Source organism: Miniopterus natalensis, chromosome 10 (assembly GCF_054644295.1).
Source record: "Miniopterus natalensis isolate mMinNat1 chromosome 10, mMinNat1.hap1, whole genome shotgun sequence".
Classification (NCBI taxonomy): domain Eukaryota; kingdom Metazoa; phylum Chordata; class Mammalia; order Chiroptera; family Miniopteridae; genus Miniopterus; species Miniopterus natalensis.
In genome coordinates this window covers 65,296,477-65,312,195 of record NC_142090.1, presented here as the reverse complement: position 1 = coordinate 65,312,195, position 15,719 = coordinate 65,296,477, and positions in this window count along the sequence as shown.

Below are 15,719 nucleotides of genomic sequence, written 5' to 3'. Positions count from 1 at the left end.
TTGGGGGAAAAAAGTTATCTTTTTTGTTACATCAGCAATAAGGGCCAGGAAATAAAATGTGTTGATTAGGTCTGACATGTAGATTAACAATGGCCTCAGAAGTGGTGTTTCATAAGGACCAGGAGAGGGAGGTCCTAGGAGCACAAGTATAGTCTAACGCTCTGTTGACACAGATAAAGCAGGGCAGACAGCTGAATGAGGCTCCTTGTCTTTCTCGAAACCGCCACCTGGTGGGAGGAGAGCAGTTCCACTCACCGTCATCCTTACTTTATTGTGGTTGTCTGATTCTCCCTATGTGCATTATATTGTTGTCTTCGGTTAATTAAAGAAAAAATTCTTCCAGGTACCCTGTCTTCCTGAAGATGGGGCAGGGCCTGTGGTCTGCAGTCAACTAGGACTGGACTTAAATCCTAAATGGGCACTGATATTTAGTGTATACAGAACTGAGGTAGGAGTGAGATGGTCAGTGTGCACCTTTTCTGTTGTTATAATTGTTAATCAATGTGACTATACTGCATATTTTTAAAAATTTAAATTCAAAAGAAATTTGGGATGTTTATATGTTAAGGCAACATTAGCTTCTTCTGCAAATCACAAAACTCAAAAGCTTAGTACAATATTTGTTTACTTCTCCCTCACATAAAGTCCAAAAGCTCATGGTTTTAGCGACCTGTGCTCCTTTTAGAATAGGTCTCCTTCCTCCTATGTATTCAGAGTCCTCTGCATCCAGCTGGTGGGGCGGGAGTGGGGAGGAGGCATAGGCCTAGAAGTAGGGTAGTCACTTCTACCCACATTGCTTTGACCAGAATGTAGCCATGTGTCTAACGGCAAAGGGAGCGGGAAACAACCTAGCTGTGCACCCTGGAGGACGAAATGAAGTTGGTAAACAGGTCGTGTTTCTGCCACTAACGACCTAGCAAAATAGAATTCGGATGAATTTCATTTCTTTGTTGAATATTTAAAATTACATATATTACTAAAGCATTCTTTTGAATGTTTAGCATTAAGTAACTCTTCTAGCAAGATAGATTGTTGATGTTGATGAGATGTGGACATTCACTAATCTCATCCCATCATCAAATGCCTTAGTTTTAGTTTAAAGGCAGCCATTGAAAGATCTGTTATCACGACAGATCTTGAGGGTCCACAGAACATTAGGACTCTGTTCAGGACCCTCTATTTATTACTCTTCAAGTAAAATTGAAGGTTACCGTTCTATTTATGAATCTCAGGAAGTAAAATAAAGAGTATCATATGCTTCAAAATGCCCTAAAGGTGGACACTGGTAATACCAGTGGGGTGTCCAGGATTGAAATCATATTTATTTACTAGTGTAAAGAAATAGAGAATAAACAAATAATATTACTAGGAGTCTCCAATGGAAAACTGCATTGTTTAGAGACACCTTTCCAGGGTTATTTGATTATAGCTTTTATTGCCTTTGAGCTATTTTACAATTGATGGCAAAGCAAATCATACCTGTCTATGCACATGCAAATGGATTCCCTCTTGTGAGTCCATTTGGAAATTCATTTCAATATTCCCAATCTGTAAATGTATCTTTTCTTTGGATTCTTCTTTGAACTGGTTGTAACATCTGCCTGGCTCCTTTGTTAAAAATGCATTAAGTAGCCCTGACCAGGTAGCTCAGTTGGTTAGAACTCCTTCCCAATACACCAAGGTTGCAGATTCAGTCCCTGGTCAGGATATATACAAGAAGCAACCAATGAGTGCGTAGATAAGTGGAACAACAAATCAATGTTTCTCTCTCTCTCTCTCAAATCAATTTTTTAAAAACCCAATGCATCAAATAAAATCTTTAATGTATGTCCATTTTTACCTGCATAAGAGTGATAATTTTGCCCTATTTTAAAATGTGTCTTTTGGTGCTAGTAATTATCGAGAACTGAGGATCTGTTGATGTTGTTCAGTTCTGGGCATTCACTAATCTCATCCGCTCATCAACTGCTCTAGTCTTAGGTTAAAGGCAGTCATTGAAAGATCTGTTATTAGGGCAAAGAGCTTGTGGCTCTTTTCAAGATTTGTTTTTGTTCTTTGGTTTATTTATTTGTTTTGTTTTTCCTTTATGTTATGCCTGTCATCACTGCCAGAAAAGCTGTGGTGTAGTATAGCATAAAAATCAGGCAATGAAACAATTTTGCTATCTTCCATTTCCATTCCCACCCCAACTGTTAGGACATTATGCCAGCATAATATCAAAAGAATGCCTGTTCTGCTGACATTTCAAACTCCCACAGAAAATGCTGTGAATCTTCTGAGAAGACCTTATTTGCAAGATTTGTTCAACAGAAAGGTTGAAAAAGCATCTTGGATTAAACCCTAAAAGCAGCAGGCCCTTGGTTACTTTTCCTGATTAACCTGGGAACTCTTTGAAACTCTCTTTCTTATCATAATACATTTTTTGAAACCATCAGTTTTCATAATGAGAAACACTTTAGTAAACACTTCTTTATGCATTTCCTCCTAATTAGCAAAACCTTTATTATTTTGCACAAAAATTTCCATATTTAAAGTTTATCTGCAAAGAGTATTTAGTGTGAAGTATTATAGAATTAGATAGCTAATGGAAAATATATTTTCCTACTGATAACATATCAAAATCTGTTAGTCTATTCATTAATTTCTAGCTGCTTAGCCTCCAGGAAGCTCAGAGACAAATTTGTGGCTCGACTTTGATAACTCAGTAGAACCTGCCTGTTTGCATTCTACCTCTCTCCAGTCTTTGTCAGCATAGGCAGTTAGCTATTAACAAAAGAGAAGGGAGCAAACTAAGTCTGATTAAGTGGGGAAACAGCAGTTTCACAGTCACCAAGGGGAGTAACTGGCATGATTCCAGACAACATCCTGAGGAGGCAGGAAAGAGCCTTACAGCCACCTTGAGGGGTTAGGGGTGGGGTTCACCAACATTTTTCAGCTGGATTAGTGGGGGGATGGAGTAAATGAAGAGGGGGAATTTCTTTTGCCGAGTGCACATGCAGTAGGAAGCAAATGGTGACCATAAAAGGGGTGGGCAGAGCCTGGGAGGGTCTGGGAAAAGGATCAGGTTGAGGAAGGGCAAAGCCCCAGGAAAATCCAGGAAAGAAACTGGATGGTTTGAAAGAAAGCCTGCTCTTTCCTGACCCCAAGGAAATATGTGGACAAAGAACCCAGTGTGCACCCTCCCTAGAGCATGCCCTGTCTTCCCTCGGACACATACTTTCTGCCTTCTTTTCTCCTAAACTCTAAAGGTCCCCTTGAGACTTGCAACTAGGGGAGCAGCAAACAGCTGCAGAAGGCTCCTTTTGCCTCTGCAACTTCCTTTCCTGAGTCCACACAGCAGTTGCCGTATAGCCTGCCTGCTCTCTGTCTCTCTGAGAGTATACTATGGTTTTCATTCTAACAAATCTTGCCACTATCGCTTAAACTCATAAATAAGTGTCCCTGAAATCCTTTTCCCATGACACCACTATAGATCCCATTTCCTCCAGTAACATCTTGACCTTGGTTCCTAATTTATATTTTACCTGTTCCTGATTTTATTTATTTATGCTTATTTTCTTCTATTTTATTGTTTAGATTTTGTAAATCATTTCCAGTTCTTTAGGGAATAGTCCAGATATAAAGAAAGAAAATTATACACATACATTATACATACTTCTGTATTTAATCTTATAAAAGAAATTCCTGGGAAAATTACAGTTTCCTTTGTCATTATTCTTTCCTGGTATACTTCACTCAGAGATAATGAAGCACTTAGTTATCTTATTTAACCTGTTCATATGCCTTGTAACCTTTTTAAAATTGATTTTAAAGAGAGAGGAAGGTAGAGTGAGAGAGAGGAAGATCAGTTTGTTGTTCCACTTATTTATGCATTTATTGGTTGTTTCTTTTATGTGCCCCAACCAGAGATCAAACCCACAGCCTTGGGATATTTGGATGACACTCTAACCAACTCAGCTACCCAGCCAGGACCTCCTCAGTAACTGTTGAATACACTTTAAGAATGAATAAACAAAGTCATAGTAAGGTCAAGTTGGTGTATCTCAGTTCCTCTAATGATTTACATACTGTAAATGATACTGAATTTTCAGTTTCTATAAATATTTCTCAGCTATATCATTATTTATTACAAAAGTACTTTCTCATCACAAGAATCTCATCAGCTTTTCAATAGACATATCACGAACTAAAAAAGGCCTGCCATTATGCTTTGAATGCAACTTGATCAGGCTTGTTCCAGGTATTTGAGCTGCATCTAAATCACCCTGGGAGCCCAGTGCTTCTCAGATCCTTACAGAGGTGAATCTCCATAGAAGGAACTGAAGTGTTGCCTTGAGGATAGAAAACAAAAGGCTTGGTTAGCTGCCTTGCCTCTGCAGTGGGGAAAGCCCACTTGACTTGTAACGCACACTGGACTTGGAGAACCAAATCTAGGTTCAAGTCCTGGTTTTGTAACTCTAAAGTATAATTTCCTGTATCTATAAAATATGGCTAATACATGCCCCTTACCTTTCCAGTGGTTGTGAGCAATCGATGTGAACATGGTTGGCATGGCAGTAGGCATTAACTCTGTGCATGTGAACCCCAGGGCTTTTAGCATCTTTCTTTTCTCATGACCAGCCACTGTGCTCAGACAAGTTTAGCAACAGCAGTTTCAGGCTGTGTGTTATACCTCATCCCAGGGGACTTCCTAGCCCTATCCTCGAACATATTTATTTTGTTTTAATTACCTATGAGGAGACTCATTTATGAATTTATTTGCCCATTTGTGGCAGACAGCATTTTCCAAAGATGGCCACATCAATTTCCCCATCCTATGAACTCTTCAGCAATGTGAAAGTAAAGAAGGAAAATTTGGTTTGTGAAAGGACTTTCAATATGGACACCAATTTTTCAACTTATCCTTTTGTTTGTCATCTAGAAGCTGAGGATGGATAGGAAGGATGCTCTATTATTATTATTATAAAGTGAGAAATGGAAACCTGAAAATTCCTCTCCAGGAGCATTAGTTGGGGAAAAAGAATATAAGGAAGTATGAATCTGAAAATTGATTCTCTTAGGGGCTGTGTTCCTGAGCTTGAAGGCTATCACTCTTCATAACCATTCCTTTGTGGTATGATAATTTGAAAAACTTGTTTTATAAGGTATTACTAGAAGTTAAAAAAAATCAAAGTGGGACTGGGCTCCATGATGAAAAAATTGTTTAGGTAACTTTGATTTAACAGAGATTCTTCTTTGTATTTCTCAGACTGCACTGTGACGCTCCAGGGGGTGAGGGATACAGAAGGCGACATTCCCCAAACTGATCTGGATGGGAAACCTTTTATTTTCATAGAGCCTGATATTAGAAAATTGTTCAACTAAACATGCTTTTGGACGTACTGACTGTATTAGCCATCTATTTTTGTGTAACGAGGTACCACAAATTTAGCTTAGAACAACACACATTTATTATCTCACAGTTTCTGTGGGTCCGGAGTCTGGGTATACTCTGCTTCATTTTCTGCAAGGATGCATTCAGGGTGTTCTCCAGGGATGAGTCTCATCTGCCTGTTTGACTGGGAAGAGGTTCATTCCAAGCAGGTTGTTGGTAAAATTCATTTCCTTGTAGGATGGGGGGAGGGGGCATTTTCTCACTGGCGGTTCCTTGTCACTTTTGGGTCTCCTTTCATCAAAACCAAAAGTGAGCAGAGCCTCTTCACAAGATGTATGTTACCATCTTATGTAACGCAATCATGTAAGTGTCATCCTGTTCATCCATCATCTTTGTTGAAATCAGTTGATTAGAAGCAAGTCATAGGTCTCACCTGCACTCAAAGGGAGAGAATTACAGAAAGGCATAGAAACCAAGAGTTAGGAATCACAGAGGTAAAACTGCAAAACTCTTCTTAGAAATGACTTTGTCTAACACCCACACTAAGAGGCTTGACTATTACAGCATGACTTTTATCAGCTCAGGGCTGTGTCCCTAAAAGGATAATCCCAGCCCCTTAAAATGGCTGCCAGAGAAAGCTCAAAAGAACTTACTGTTTTCTCTACTAAAATCTGTCTTGAGTCCCTAATCTCCCTTTTCTTAGAGCATTAACTTTAGAAAACTTGCAATTGTAAATCCTTTCTCTGTCCCTTTGAGATATATCTTCTACAACACAGGAATGTCTTTGTCAAGGACCTGGGAGCCATTCCTTTAAACATGATCATCATGAAAGACGGGGTCCTTGTCTCCCAATCTCTGTGGGAGGGCAGGAGCCCCACTTCAATCAATAAGCACCAGTTAGCAGACATAGATGGCCTAATCACAATGACCAGATTCCCCTCACAACATCCTTTAGTACTTTTCCATTAGCACACCCAGCATTTAAAAGGCATCCTATTTGGATTTTTTAGGGAGTTGAACTCGGTCTATACTGGAGTGTCTATCCCCTACTGAATAGCCTGAATGAAATCTGTCTTGCCACCTTTGACAAATGTCCAACTCGTTTTTCTTTGACAGGAGCAACCTTAAGAGTTTATTTTACACCATTACCTAGAGGTTTTGGTATCATTTTGCTTTCCATTCTCACACATCTACCTTAGCAAAGCTGAGCTTCAGTGAGCATTTGTGGATTACGGTGTTTGTAGAGTAGCTTGAGTATTTCTCCTCGTGTATAGTAGACACATTCCTAATGGGTAGTAATTGTTTTAAAATGAATTAATACAAATTAAAGCACTAGGGGATGTTGGTATTGATAAGAACCACAGGCAGAGAAGTACAATCTGGGTTGTAGGTCTGGCTCTGTAACATAGACTAGCCTGGATGGTTAGTAGGTGGAAAGTAATTCTCTTCGTGGAAATACCTTCAGGTGTATAAGAAAGGAAAAAAAAATAGCCTCAGCCTTGCTGGAAGAGAGAAACTGAGGTGGAGTGGGTAGTAATGGTGTGTTACCCAAGTCTAGCCCAGTAGTAGTTCACTCTTTCCCCCTGAGGAATATGAAGAATCCTGAGCAAGAAAATATCCCACTCATCCAGCTCAAACCTGAGTTAGAAGAACTGACGAAATACAGAGAGGGTCTGGAATTGGGGCTCTGTAGGAAATATGTTTGCCAAGCAAAGGCACACGTGGTTCTGGGATATTATTGGAGCCCTTCTGTTAAAGAACCTTTCCAAGGCTCTATTGGATCTAGAAGTGGTGGCCGCACGTGTGTTCCCTCTGGCCTCCTCCACTCATAGTCAGCCAAAGAGCAGGGCCCTGCTTCTTATGGTTTCCTGTGAGGAGTGGGTCACTGTCTATCAGACATCTCTCCTTTGACCTTGTAGGGCCAGTACCTCTGTGTCCCTCCAGGCCTGTACCTCCAGCCCAGTCCCTTGAAGGGTACAAGTGATTTGTGGATCATGATGCACTAAACCAGGAGGAAAAGACATTAACCAGGTGTTGAATGACTGCAGAACAGGAGGTTTTGTAGGTGGTGGTGTTTTGTTTTGTTTTTCAAGGGAAGCTCAGAGCTCCTTTTATGTTTTATGATATAAACTATGGACACCAAGAGCTGAGACATTTTGTCTGTTCAGTGAACTGCAGAAAATGCAAACCTTTACAAGTCAGAGGAATATATCTCCCCTGTGTGTGCTTAGAATATTTAAAGACCAGTATGTGTCTAACTTTTTGTTCTCAAAGTTTTGGAAATAACATTCCACTAGATTTTATCTTCTAAAAAATTAACTGGTTCTGATTTTGAAAGTGTATTAAATCAACAGTTATTTCCCTAGTTTTGTATTATCTTTAGTATTTCAAACTACATCATTTTTTACATTGCAATACTCTTCTATAGAATCCTTGGAAATAGGATTCTTAGGGATAATATTTACTCCCTACCCTCAGCTGATTGGATACAAAGCCACAATTGCTCTAAAATTAAATTCTGTATAGATTTTTGCCTTTCATATTTCACTTTCCCTCCTGATATTTAGACCTACTTTTCAATAAAACTACTTTCATATGGAACACTTCATTTATATTTTTATTTCATTAGTGGTTTGGTTGTAGATTCTTCCCTTCAACATCATTCTGTTCGTATTAAGAAGCTTCAGGTCTCTGTGAGTGTTGGTCATCAAGTTGTAGGTTCTGGCCTAGGACCTTGCAGGTAAATTACTTTTCTCATTCAGGGCCTGTGTAGACAAGTCATAGTCTTCATGCTTTGAGTTTCCATCACTATATGTAGCTTCCCTGAGCCACTTGGCTAAAATTAGTAGCTCTCATTTTTATATTCTTACTAGATTATAACGACTTTAAGCTTATTTGGGAATAAAATGTTTCAATTAATTTTTTTTCAATCTTCACCCAAGGACATTTTTTCATTGATTTGTAAAGGGGGGAAAGAAAGAGAGAGAGAGGCAATGATATGAGAGAGACACACTGGTTGCCTCCCACACTTGCCTCAACTAGGGACAGGGAACCTGCAGCTGGAGTATATGCCCTTGACCAGGAATTGAACCCGAGACCCTTTGGTCCAGGGGCCGACACTCTAACCACTGAGCCAAACTTGCCAGAGCTTTCAATTAAATTTTAAAGGATGAAATAGAGAAGATATTCCATGAATTTGAAACTTTTTGAGAAAAAGGTATTATTTAATATCTATCATGTACCAGGACACTGTCATGTTCACTGTTTATTTAATCTCCATGTAGCAGGTGAGTCTCAGTGAGCCTGGCCTGAGAGCAGTGTCTCCTGCCAGTGGCCTTGACTGTCACCGCCCTGTAGCCCACTGCCCTCTGCCCACAGCTGATTGGATGTGGGGCAGCTTGTGACTCAAGAACTGTGCCAGATCACCACATGCGAGACTTTAGAATTCATTCGAAGTTCCTGGAGTTAGGGGCCTGTTGTGGTAAATTTAAAACCTCTGCTGAGTAATAATCAGAGAGAGAGGATTTTCACAAGGTGGGGAAAGGAACCTGTTAAGAAGAACAGGTGGAAGACTACAGAAAAGAATGCTGACCATTAGCTACTTCATTCTTGAAGACTTTCTAGTTCCCCATTCCGGCCTGTCTGGGGCTTTCTGACACTTGGATTCTGTGAGACATCCCTGTGCTCACACATAAGATTGCCTTTTACATAAATAGGCTTGAGTGGATTTTTATTCTTTACAAACTAACTGTATCTGACTAAGAAATTTTACAACATTCCTGAGAAAATCATATTTAAAATTAGGGCTGACTTTTCTTTTAAAAATAGTAGACTGAACTCGTGTTTCTCTCTGCTGCTTCTCTAAGAACCAGTAAAATTGAAGTAAAAAAATAAGAGGTTTTTCATCACAGGGACAAGGGGAAAATGAAGCGAAATTTTGAAGCAGTGGGAAAAGAGAGTATGTTGCGTGATAACCATCTCAGCTAAGCAGGAACATGAGGCCCAGGTGCCCGCACAGGGTGGTGACAATCAGACTACTGCGTGTCTCAAACCCCATTAAAAACTCAGGAACTGGCACCACCAGGCATAATGGGAGGGTGGAGTGAAGGGTGATGCTGAAAAAACACGAATGGGGAACAGACATCTGGGTGCACTTCCCCAACCTGCCCAGTGAGGCAAGTGTCCCTCCAGTTAAAAAAAGGAAGTTCATTCCCTGCCAAAAGTAAATCAGAGTCTCCAGACAAGGGACAGCAGCATCTCCTGAGGAACAGGGGAGGCTCCCTCCTGACCATGAGGTTGAGCGAGTTTCCATGTGGGCCCGTGAGACTGTAGTCCCACTAGAGCCCTGGCTCCCTCACCCCTGGCACACTGTCTGTCCTGAGACACATAGATCCAGGATGGATTCTTCCTGGAGGAAATGAACAGCCTCACATAAAAAACAAAAAAAACAAAAAACAGAGGCACTGACATTTGGAGGAGTCTCCTATTGAAGCCTCCTGGGGTGAAGCTCACCAGCCTGGAAGCTGCCCCAGGTACGTAGTGCCCACTCTTCAAGTATGAGTGGGCAAAGATGTCCAGACATGTGAGGAAAGCCTTCAGTATAAAAGGGGAGGAAGAGAGGGGGAAAGATATTTAGGGGAACAGAAGGGGGAAAATGGACAATTCAAAATAACTGAAAGCTTCATGAGGGGAGTTTGGAGACATCAACTTTGTGAGAGAATGGCCTCAAAAGGGTATAAAGCTAGGTGGCTAGAATAAGAATCTAACAAGAAGATGCTACTAGTTCCAGAAAGCAGGTCCTAGAAGGAGATTTACTGATAGAAAAAGAAAATGTGATTATTGTAATGGAGGAACAACTGACTGCCTCGGTCATAGAGAAAGGACATTCAAAACGACTTTGCAAACAAACAACCTCATAGAAAAAAATGGGCAAAATATTTGAATGGGTACTTTAGCAACGATTATATACAGATGGCAAATAAGCACATAAAAAAGTGTTCAACATCATTAGTCATTAGGGAATTGCAAATTAAAACCACAATGAGATGCCCATTTGAATGTCTAAAGACAAAGTAAAACAAAACAAAAAATACCAAGTACTAGTGAGAATGTGAAGATGTGAACCAACTACAGCCATCACATTGCTGGTGGGAATGTAAAATTCTGCAGTCCCTTTGGCAAACATTTTAGCAGCATCTTACAAAGCTAAATACACACTTAGCATTTGACCCAGCAATCCCTCTCCATGGCATTTACCCAAGAGAAAAGAAAGTTATGTTCTCACAAAGGTCTGTACATAGCAACTTTATTTATAGTCACCCAAACCTAGAAACCACTCAGATGTCTCTCAGGGTGAATGGTAAACACACCGTGGCGCACATACAGTGAGCACCACTCAGCAGTGAAAAGGGGTGAAGTCCTGGTACGTGAAACACCGTGGATGAACTTTTAAGTGAAAGAAGCCCCACCTAAAAAGCTGTATCATTCCATTTATATGATATTCTGAAAAAGGCAAAACTATAGGGACAGGAAACGGATTAGTGGTTTTCAGAGGTTGGGGGTGGGGAGAGACAATGACAGTTGGCTATAAAAGGTCTCAAGGGAATTTGGAAGTGTGATGGAACTGTCCTCTATGTTAATTGTGGTAGTGGCTACATGACTGCATGGTTTGTCAAAACACACAGAACTGCACATTAAAAGTGTGAGTTTCACTATATGTGAATCATAACTTTTAAAAATGAAGGAGCAGTCAGTGAGGTTTCTGGCTTGACTGACAGTTGGAGAGTGACATTGGTTCATAGGAAAGCTTAGCTGGGCAGCCGGCAAGCCCAAAAGGAGACGGTATTATTCTGCCTTGGGAAATGGAACCTGAGACAGCAGAAATACAGAGAATTCATATGGGTCAAGGTTGCGGGGCTTTTAATTGCTGATTGGTATTCTGTTTTATATCAGAATTTATCAGTTTACCTATTGAGGGACATTTGAGTTGTTTCCAGGTTTGGGAGATTAAGTCTCTTGAATGGTACCCCTCTTACATGCAGTTTCGATTTCCAGTTTCAGTCATCTGCAGTCAACCATGGTTCGAATAAATTAAATGGAAAACTCCAGAAATAAACAATTCATAAAATTTAAATTGTGCGCCATTCTGAGTAGCACAGTGAAATCTCACAGTCCCACTCCTTCCCACCCAGGATGGGAATCATCCTTCGTCCAGCGTCTTCACGCCGCATACACAACCCACCTGTTAGTCACTTGGTAGCCTTCTGGATTATCAGATTGACTCTTATAGCAGATGTTCAAGTCACCCTTATTTTACCTAATAATGGCCCCAAAGCACAATAGTGGTGATGCTGGCAATTTGGATATGTCAAAGAGAAGCAGTAAAGTGCTTCCCTTAAGTGAAAAGGTGAAAGTTCTTGACTTTATCATATCCATCATCACAAGAAGGGTGAGTATAGTACAATAAGATATTTTGAGAGATAGACCATATTCACATAACTTTTATTATAGTATGTTGTTATAATTGTTCTGTTATATTGTTATTGTTGTTAATCTCTTACTGTGCCTAAGCAAACTTAATTATAGGTATGTTATGCCTAGGAAACAGTGGCATGCATACACACACACACACGCACACACACATATGTATATGGTTCAGTACTACCCATGGTTTCAGGCATCCACTGGGAGTCTTGGAACGCTATCTCCTGTGGATAAGGGGGGACTACCATACACACATTCCTGGGGCTATTGAAAGATCTGAGCATAAGCCAGGGATATATGTTTCTAAAATGCAAACCTGATCATGGTAGTCCCCTGCTTAAAATTCTTCACTGGTTCCTTATTGCCCACAGCAGGGACTCTGCACCGTGACTGCACATTAGAATCACCTAGCGCACGTTTCAAGCTGCCAGATGCTCAGCCCACACCCAGAGATTCTGATTTAATTGATCATTGGATGGATTTCAAGCATCAGTTTTTTAAAAAGCTCATATGATTTTGTTTTATTTTTTTGGCTTAAATCTTTTTAAAATCATTATTGAAATATAATGTACATACTATATAATTTATCCATTTAGAATGTACAATGTATTTGTTACATTAAATTATTAATTTTTAAAATTGTAAAATGAATATAACATGGAATTTGCCATTTTAAATTATATAATTCAATGGCATTAATTACATTCAAAATACTGTACAGCCATCGCCACTATTTCCGCTTCCTGTTTGACTTTAACAAATATTCAGTTCTAAAACTAAATCCAAGTTCCTTAGCAAACCCCAAAGCTGTTCTGTCTTCCTAGACGCAGCTCCTATCACTTCCTGCCCAGCATTCTCTTGGATTCAGACATGCTGAATCATCTTTAACCTTTGAAAACTCTTTACCTGTGCATGTTGCTATTTTATCTCTCTGAAACAGTATTCTCACTACTTCTGGTAAAATCCCATGTCTTCAAAGCCAGACTCCAGTATTATCTTTATGGGGTGTTTTTTGTACCTCTGGGCTTATTTAGCTGCTCCCTTCCGTGATCTATGGCACCCTTTACCAACTTCTATTCAAGCACTTAATCATGACTCTTTTCTATGTCTATTTTTATCTCTCCCATCAGGTATTCTCCCCCACACACACTCTATTTCTCTCTCTCTCTCTCTCATGGTGAACACTCAAATAGTTAAGTTCCAATATGAACATATAAATTCATGAGGCAGTTTTCTCCAAGAACTGCCAAGAAAGCTACCTGATATGGTGATGTGAGAAGTAAACTTTTATTGGCTTAAGACCCTGAGATTTCAGGGATGTTTGTTTCCACAGCATAGCATAGCTGAGCCTGACTAATACACTCATGATGAATTCATTCACCATGTTTATCAGCTGCTCTCTTGTAATAGAATTAAAAGGAGAATGTGAAACTCCATGGGAAAGAGATTCTGGGTTTGAGGGAAGGCAGAAGGAGAGCTAGGATTTAGAGGAGTCTGGGAAAGGTGTGAAGGAGAGATCTTGAATAGCTGTTCCTCAGGAAAGATAGACCTGGGCTGGGATGAGGGCAGAAGGAACTCATAAATTGGGCACTGAAGACAAACAGCCTACTGAAATCTTTTGCATAACTGTTCCTGTCTTCCAGAATTAGACATCATCAAATGTAAGTTTCAAACCCAAAATCAATACTTGCCAAAAATATATAGTCTAAAAAAAAAAATCAAAAAGAATCGTGATTCTGAACAGATGTTCCATTTGTTAATTTGATTTTTACTAACAAGATACATTTTTGAAAGCACTGCTGAATACACCACTTTTGTCCCTTGTTGATATAATCAGAAAGATGTCTTGGTTCAGCAGTACTCTGGAAGTTGAAACATGTTCTCTTTTATGATTGGCAGTTCTGATTAGTTCTATTTTTCTGCCTAAGATGCAAAAATGCAAACACAAACTGAGATTCTGTCATTTCTGCTTCTTACATCATCATCATTAAAAAAAATTCAAAGCAAATATCTTCTTTTGAATCTCACTAAAAATGTGGCTTGAGGTGCACGAGGCAGAATATAATATGGTTCAGTCTTCCATTACCATGTTAGCCTACTGACTCTTTCACAATATTAAAATACAAAACAAAATGTGCATCTGTCATAGGAAAACATGTATACATTAAACATATCCAATCAGAAATGAAGTGCTGAAAGGAGAAAAGCAGGTGTTAAAAAGCATTGCAGTCTGGGATCTAAGGGAAAATGTATGCAAAGCAAGCATGGCAAAATCTTAATAATCTTGTTGAATCTCAGTTACAAGTCTGCGGGATTCTCTCTACTCTTGTGTGTCTGATGTTGATGACAAATAGTAGAGGGATCGTAAATGTACAGATAAATACTTTCAAACACCTGCACAAATCTAAGGACACAGCTCATTGTAGTAGGTTCCTTAATCACAGAATTTCATTATGTAATTTCATTATGTAAGGTCCAAAATAATGACATTTTGCAAATAATAGGTTTGAATCTGTCTCCTAGTTGTTGCACGTGTTATTTCATCGTGGAGCATAGAGTGACAGATTCCTGTATGGTTATTACCTCTTTCTGGTACTGTTTAATAAGTTGCCTTTCTCATTGCTCTGAAATATGAAAATCCTAAGAGTTCATATGTCTTTAAAAGCAACACTAATCTTGTATCACCGTTAGAACAAGACTCAATATTGAAGATAATGGTTGAAACTGACATGAATCATGGAGAGCCACATTCTCTGTGCCTTATATATTGATAAAGAAGGTTATCATGTTCAGACTTACACATACAACATCAGATTCAGTTAATTATTGTTTTCTGGAAACTGTATCTATTGATTGATTATGGCTTGAAACATGCCACTATGAAAATAGTGACTTTTTTAACTCCACTGACAGTATCAATAAAGGTCAAGTATTATCTTATTTTCTAGAGTGAGGTATTTAGTATGCTGTAGGTGTAAATGAAAGACTAGACTAAGAGACAAAAGTGAACCTTTCAAACGTTAATGTGGTATTGTCTGCGCTATTGTGAGCCTCATGATATCAAGTGCGCACAAGAACACATAGGTGTCATGCTGGGAAACCAATGATCTAGCTCTCATCTTGACTGCAGGCAAAGAATATCTCATTAAAGCTATAAATTTCATGAGTCTGTTCCCAAATTTAAAACCCTTAAGGCAAATGGCTCTCATGGTTCAATAGTTTTAAACGGTTGTTCTTACTTGGCTTTGTAACAAGGAAATTAATAGTTCTGAAACAAATCAGAATTATGCCATACTTGCATGTGTTTTCATGCTGTTGTCGTTAGCACTTAACTTCCTCTGTAGATGACAAAACCATGGACTTCACATTGAATTCACCATGGGGAGACATTTATTACCTGCTATGATTGCTCAGGATAGTCGGGTGGAAATGAAATGTGCTCATTCACGGCTATGTAAAAATTGTTTTCTTGAGGTAATATGAAATGGAGTAGGTTTCTAATCAACCTTCACTATTCAGAGTGAATCCTTTTTAGCCCACTATCAAGAGAAATAAGTTGCTTATATGGTGTTAGCACCCAACCAAAGAAATGTGTGCAGGCCTCAGGGACCCAAGGCATTGAGGCAATGTCAAAGCAATTAATTCAACTTATTTTTAATTTCTCAATGGACATCAGAATAAATGTTACATAGCCATGTGAGAGGTGCATTTGTAGAAAACATTCTCCTTTTTTGGGGGGGGTATACATTCAATTTAAAGAGCAAATGTTTGCTGCATCTGGGAAAAACAAGACAAATTACTGTGGATGTAGGACAGTGCAGATATGTCACGTGCCCGCAACTGTTAAAGCTTAGTGGAAAGG